Genomic DNA, 8,055 nt, shown 5'->3' with positions numbered 1-8,055 from the left:
ACTGCACACACCGGCCAATACGGGATAGAAATGATTCGTCACCCGCGGGCATCCCGAGCAAATGACCAGTCAAATTTGCATAAGGTTACGTAACCCTTGCCGCTGACAGTACTCTCGACTTGAACAATGCTGGGGTGGCTAGAAGGGAAAACACCTTCTTTAACTATTCATTCACCAGCGATAAATGCTTGGCGGCAAAATCTTGGAACGATCAATATATGTCAGACAGCATTGGCAATCGCGAGGTCAGCCACCATCAGAGAGGGTTGTTTAAAAGGAATAATTGGTTCACGGAGTGCGTGGTGGTGAACACAGTTCGAGGACGTTCGAGTCCAAGAGCAATGGAATTCCCTAGAATGCCGTGTTCTTTCGACATTATGTATTCTTCTGATGCGATTTTTTTGCACCCATCATACTTATTATTTTTTTTTATGTTTGCTTCTAGAAACATAACTAGTATCTTCTGTTGCCTTGAACTATAACCTTGAATAATAGTTTTGCAAAAATATATCAGAATCCGGCGAATCTTGAATGCGACTACGGTTGGAGAATTGCGGTTGAAAAAATCTTAAGGTTTATTCAAGATAGACATTGTTTTCAAATCAGATTATTGATTGATTGGTTCCACTTATCTAAAATATACACGCCACTGTCACTAAACTAATGATCACTTACTTCCTGCGAAATATTCATTCTAGACGCATTAGCACAACCACCAATTTATGACATGCGTGTTTCATTTTTTTCGCCCACCGCTCATTATACGCCGTAATGATACAGTTCGCTAATGGGCAAAATAGCGTCAAACATTTCATAATTCAGAACTTGCCACAATGTCCAACCGTGAAATACAGCCTGATAACTAGAATTAACCGTTTTAACGATCAGACGACGACGACGACGACAGTCGTTCATAGTGCACAGGTTTCTTCGCAGATGTATACTGGGGGTGCCATGGCGCAAGGTCATTATCCACGCTGCCATTGACTGTCCTAGGTAAGTACCTAGTTATGCAGGGCAAATATGGGGCAACCCGATCGATGTCGCACTGCTTGTAAGCAATTTTGATAAACATAGTCTCTGCCTCTGATATAGACTATGCGATCAATGCAGCTTTCGTTTCGATCTTCATACTTACAACTAGTTCTCAATTGCGAACATCAGTGACGGTTGCATCCCGAGTATTTAGACAGCACATAATCATTCTACATTTTTGTTCCACTTGCTTGCATAAAAAATGATCGTTCTATTCGAGCAGCTTATATGATAATTGATAATGAATAATGAATATGAAAATGATAATGACAATTACTACAATTGTTAGCAATACCTTAACATTTCAAATTGTATATGCATTTTTCGGTCATCGGCGTCCAAAGACCGAAAACGACATTTTTGATTGGAAGTTTACATTACTAAAATTAAGGCTAAACGACATACAGGGGGTGGCCAAAATGTTTGGGATAGGCATCTTTTTTTCTCCCATAAAAAAATCAACATGCTGTAACTTTTCATAGAGTACATCAAAAATCCCAAATTTTGACTGTTTGTCAGCCTATTATGTGTTGATTGGTTCGATTGATTAATTTTTCGCGAAATTAGAACCGTTAGGATAAAACACTATTATTTAGACATCTAATTTTTGAAGTGTCATATAGAGATAGCTTGAGAACAGAAGTGGAAAATCTTTGGATATCAGCACTAAAATTTATTGGCATTGATGTAAAAAAATACATTTTTCGAGAAAAATCCAAAAAAGCGTCAATCTATTATAACTTTTTTTAAAGTTTGAAAAGTACCTATGTTTTAATAATTTGTGAAGCATTTCTATATTGTTAGTGTGCGTTCAAAATTTTATTCAATTCGGTTCACTGGTTTCCGAGATATGACAGCTCAAAAATTAGTTGTCTAAAAATAGTGTTTTACCCGAACGGTTCTAACTTTTGGAAAGATTGATCAATTAAGCCCAAATTTGTACCAATGATGCACATATAATAGGTTGACAAACAGTCAAAATTTGAGATTTTTTGATGCACTCTATGAAAAGTTATAGCATGTTGAACTTTTTTTTCAGAGAAAAAAAAGTTGCCTAAGTACTTATCTAAAACATTTTGGCCACCCCCTGTACACTACCCGAGCAGAAGGGAATAGCAACAGCATAATAAAATGTGTTATTTTGGAAAAATAACTGAGTAGCGGAAAGAGTTATTTTCATGTTATTTACATAACATATCCTGTTATAAACTTGTCTGTCATAAGCGGCAAAATAACAAATATTATAACAAAAAAATGTTCCTGGAAGACCTGTTCAATAACATGTTTTGTAAGTTTCAATTACAACTTAATAACAGCGAATTTTGAAAATATTTCAATAACAAATTTTGATATGAATACGTTATTAATAACCATCTGAAAACAAAATTTGCTTTTTTCCGTTGCGGATAGGAACTCCTCCAAAGTCCCATATGCATTCAATGGGATACGCAACAATAGGATCTATGATCTATTGTTAAATGTTTCCATTCATAATTGGGACGCTATTGTTGTCGCAAGCGATTTCCTATAGAAAACAGAGACAAACAATAGTTCTCGTGTATTTTCCAAACAACTTACGATGAAAAACTACCGTCGTTTTGAAACCCTTTATTAGGTGGTTCATTGTTTATAAGATTAATTTACATTATTACCTCATTGATTGACACATTTATCTTAGTTAATCTAAGTGGGCTCGATGCAGTGAAATCAATAAAAATAAAATGTCTAAAAATAATCAATGGAGTTCTTGATGACTTATTTTTTTACATTTTTGTCGAAAATGTGTTGTTCGTCGTTGAATTCCACCAGTTGATCCAAAATTTTTCATAAAATGGCTAACACTCTATTACACTCTCTATTTTCGTATTCATACCTAACTGAAACTGGGACAAAAACAGGTATACTTTTCAAAGTGCTTATAAAACAAAAGGCTGATGAGTTGGCACTGTAACGTAATGTCAGTAAGAAGAGGAACTGATGACAAAATAATATTTTCTCTTACAGTTTCTCACGGAATGCTGTGAACAACGAAAATCTCGAATGGTGTAGTTTTGATTGCAAAGCTAGTTATGTTGTAATATTAATGATCAAATATTTGTACTAGTCTCAATGACACAATAATAACTGAACTTGTGCTACAACAAAACATGTTATTGAAATGTAATTTAAAGAAAATATACCAAGAGCACGATCATAACAAAATAAGATTGCCCAACAGAACATGTTATGAAACGGCAGACAATTAAACGTTCCATAATAAATACACAATTTCCCATAAATAATTCAAAAAGTCCCAGTGAAGAAACAGGGGTGCAAGCAGTAATAAATAACAAAAGTTCCATAAAAAAATAAAAAAATGCATAAATAAATCAAAAGTTTCCATAAAAAATTGATTTTTGAGCAATTAAAAACGTCAGAAATGCAATGAATAAATCAACTGTTGCAATAAAAAAAGCTATTTTTCCCACCAAATAACTTCGAATTTTCCATAAATAAATCCGATTTTTCCATAATAAATTAGAAAATTCACAATAAAAAAATATCGAAAAAGCAATAAAAAATTCAAAAAATGCAATAAAAAATGACGAAATTACCCATGAAAAACATATGCAGGAAAGTATGAGACAATGAAATGCTGAATCGCACTTATATGACTGAATCGACTGAAAAGCTTGCGTAACTATGATTGCAATTTACCGAGCAATTGCTTGCTGTTCGAACTCTCTATCGCTCGTCGGACCTAAAAAAGGGATAACATCTATGTTTGCATTATACCGGGCAAATTCTTGGATCTGTGGTTTGCCTAGAACCGAAACGATGCAGTTGCGGTGCATCGGATATCGGAAACTTCGGCGGCCTTCTGCCGCCTCAGTTCCTCAATCCTCTATGCGGCTTCGCCGCATGTGTCTGCAAATTTTTTTGCCTCAAAATGGACTTACGTTTATTGCTCGTTTTTTTACATTTATTGATATTTTATTTTTTTATTTATTGCACTTCATGAATTATTTATTGCTTTTTCGATATTTTTGCCTTTCTCGTACACTAAGTGTACTGGAAAGGCTATATGCTCACTCCAAAAATGACTTTTTGATAGAAGGCTCGGAGGGTCGAGTCACATATACCAATCAACTCAGCTCGACGAATTGAGATGATGTCTGTATGTGTGTATGTATGTGTGTATGTATGTGTGTATGTGTGTGTGTGTACAAATAAACTCACATCACTTTTAGGCAGTAAACCTCAACCGATTTTAACGACCGACAGTTCATTCGGCGGGGAATCTGGTCCCATTGTTTCCTATTGAAAATGGTTCGGATCGGTCCAGCCGTTTCGGAGTTATGGCCATTTAGGCGTTCCGGACCGGTACCCCAGGAAGGGACCAGAAACGAAAATGCAACAAACCCATGCATGCGGGACATCAAACCACGGCATTTTCGGTAACCTTATGAAAAGTAGGTAGGAAAATGGTCTCAGATCATATCAGAACCGGTAGTGTTTCGGAACCGGTTCCGGATGTCCCGCCGGAAGTGGCCAAATATAAAAGAGAACCAAACCCATGCATGCGACACATCAAACAGCGGCATTTTCGATAACCTGATGCACGGTTAGCAGGAAAACAGTATAAGACTATATCTGAACCGGTAGTGTTCCGGAACCGGTTCTAGATGCCCCGCCGGAAGTGGTCAAATATAAAATTGAACATAACTCATTCATGCGACTCATCAAACGACGGCATTTTCGATAACCTGATGAACGGTAAGCAGGAAAATAGTCTCAGACCATATCTGAAGTGGTAGTGTCCCGGAAGCGGTTCCAGATGTCCCGCCGGAAGTGGCCAAATATAAAAGAGAACCAAACCCATGCATTCGACACATCAAACAGCGGCATTTTCGATAACCTGATGAACGGTTAGCAGGAAAACAGCATCGGACCATATCTGAAGTGATAGTGTTCCGGAACGGTTCTGAGTGTCCCGCCAGAAGCGGCCAAATATAAAATTGAACATAACTCATTCATACGAAACATCAAACAGTGGCATTTTCGGTAACCTGATGAACGGTTAGCAGGGAAATAGTAGCAGACCATATCAAAACCGGTAGTGTTCCGGAACAGGTTCCGGATGTCCCGCCGGAAGTGGCCAAATATAAAAGAGAACCAAACCCATGCATGCGACACATCAAACAGCGGCATTTCCGATAACCTGATGAACGGTTAGCAGGAAAACAGTATCTGACCATATCTGAACTGGTAGTGTACCGGAACCGGTTCCGGGGAGTCCCAACGGAAGTGGCCAAATATAAAAGTGAACCAAACCCATGCATGCGACACACCAAAGCGCGGCTTTTTTGATAACCTTATGAACGTTAGCAAGCAAATAGGTTCAGACTATACAGGGTGTTGGGTTATGCATAGGTAAATTCAATTCAAGAGGGCAGCCTAATTTTCAAGATGGCGGCTGTTTAATGGAGTTTCGGGCTCTAAAACCATGCAATATTTGGTATTGTAAAGATGTCTGGAGTCCAAAATTGATTAAAATATCTATGATGGCGACTATAATATCCGAGATCGCGTCTCAAAATTCAAGATGGCGACTGTTTATTGGAGTTTTAGTACTTGAAACCATGCAATATGGGTATATTTGAAATGGGGAAGAAATCTGGACTCCAAAAATGGCGAACATAGTATCCAAGATTGTGGTCTAAAATCCAAGATAACAGCACAAAACTCAAAACTATTTAATGGAGTTTTGGGCTCTAAAATCGTTCAATATGGGCATGTTTGGTATGGGAAAGACAACCGGAGTTCAAAAATACTACCAGAAGAAGGCGTCTTAACATTCAAAAGGGCGGCTGTTTAATGGAGTTTTGAACTCTAAAACCATTCAATATGGGTGTATCTGGTATGGAGAAGAAGTCTTGAGTCCAAAAATAGCGACCAGAATTTCCAAGCTGCCGGACTTTAATCCTAAGCGGAGGCTCAAATTTCAAAATGGCGGCTCAAAAACCAGATAAACGATATGATCTCTGATGCCATGAAATGGATTTCTGTTAAACGTATGAAAGTGCGATATTCATCAACATGTCACTTGAGTTGTGTTGAAAGGTGTTTTCAAAGGCACGAGAAAGGCGCCATCACCGCTAGGTGGATTAATTTGGGTTTTTTATTGTGAATTTTATAATTTATTATGGAAAAGTCGAGCTTATTTATGGAAAATTCGAAGTATTTTGGTGGGAAAATTGGCTTTTTTTATTGCAACAGTTGAATTATTCATTGCATTTTTGACGTTTTTAATTGCTCAAAAATCAATTATTTATGGAAACTTTTGATTTATTTATGCATTTTTTTATTTGTTTATGGAACTTTTGTTATTTATTACTGCTTGCACCCCTGTTTCTTCACTGGGACTTTTGGAATTATTTATGAAGAATGATCACTTTCTTATGAGTCGTTTATATTTTAGCCGTTATGAAACAGTGATGACTTAAAAAGTTAGTAATAACAAACCGAGATATAAAATCAGGTTTTGTGATTCCGTTGTTATTATTTTGATATTTTCCTCTGCTCGGGTACTGTGGTGAACGGCAAGCGCTCTCCAATCCTCGGTGACGCCCAATGCCCGCAGGATCACTCTTCACCTCGTCCACCCATCGTGCTCTATGCGCTCCACGTTTTCTTGTGCCAAACGGATCACCGATTTTGCAGAGTTGTTATCCGGCGTTCTTACAACATGCTTTGTCCACCATGTACCTCCGGCTTTGTGAACCTTTTGGATACTGAGTTCACCGTAGAGTGCACAAAGCTCGTGGTTCACCCTTCGCCGCAACAAACCGTTATTGCGTTTACTATGTACTAGAAACTGTCCCGTTACACGCGTCGCTAGTAAACTCCAAGTGCTTGCAGGTTCTCGTGGAATACAATCCATGCCTCGAGTCCGCACTGGTCTTCCACTAATGATGCGCCTTCGTATTTCATAACTCACATTGTTGTCAGCCGTTAGTAAGGATCTAAGGAAAACGAATTCCGCCAACGTTGTAACAGTGCCAAGGCTTGTCCTGTCTCACTCAGTTGCGTATTGTCCACATGAGCATGAGCATGAGCATAGATAACCGTACTATTCGTAGTTGCTACTCCGTGATTGACCAGAACAATCGAAGTTGCACAAGGAACCAACAGACGGAGCTTGGGAGTAGCTTACCGTCCTCAATGTGCATCTTCGAGAATTCCAAACTTTATTAGGTCAATAACGACGCCGGCCACGTCCTTACGGTCATCGAGGAAGGAAAGGAATGTTATTATGACGTGCGTTGCTTACTAAAGACCGAGATCACCTCTGCGTCTCCACGTCTGTCATGGGAAGGACTTTTTGTTAGTGGGGAGGGGAAAGGGCGCATGATATGAGTTCACTTTGGTAAGTGGAGTGATTCATGCAACCCTAATAATATCAAACCACTTATTTTCATTTGGACTAAAACAAAACACATGCCGACATCGAAGATGACGAACCATTCAGATAGTTTTCGAAGTGCGAAAATTAACGAAAGAGAAAATAAAGTGATTTGAACCAACGGGGCCTTTTAACTTGGGCCGACACTTGACGTGACTAACATTTCAATGTCTGTTGACTAAAATCGCAAAAAATGTTGTTTGTTGCATTTATCGTATCATAAATCGCCCCGCACGAAGATGAGCAGTCAAATAGACGACGACGACGTGCACGCGGACGATCCGAATGAAAACGCGGCCTGTACACTTTGCCACCAAAAACTCACTAAATCACCCCGTACGAAGATTAGCAGTCAAATAGACGACGACGACGACCGAATGAAAACGCGGCCTGTACACTTTGCCTCCAAAAACTCACTAAATCACCCCGTACGAAGATTAGCAGTCAAATAGACGACGACGACGACCGAATGAAAACGCGGCCTGTACACTTTGCCACCAAAAACTCACTAAATCGCCCCGTACGAAGATGAGCAGTCAAATAGACGACGACGACGACGACGACGTGCACGCGGA

The sequence above is a fragment of the Aedes albopictus genome, chromosome 2 (assembly GCF_035046485.1).
Source record: "Aedes albopictus strain Foshan chromosome 2, AalbF5, whole genome shotgun sequence".
Lineage (NCBI taxonomy): Eukaryota > Metazoa > Arthropoda > Insecta > Diptera > Culicidae > Aedes > Aedes albopictus.
Note: the sequence above shows the minus strand (reverse complement) of the source record.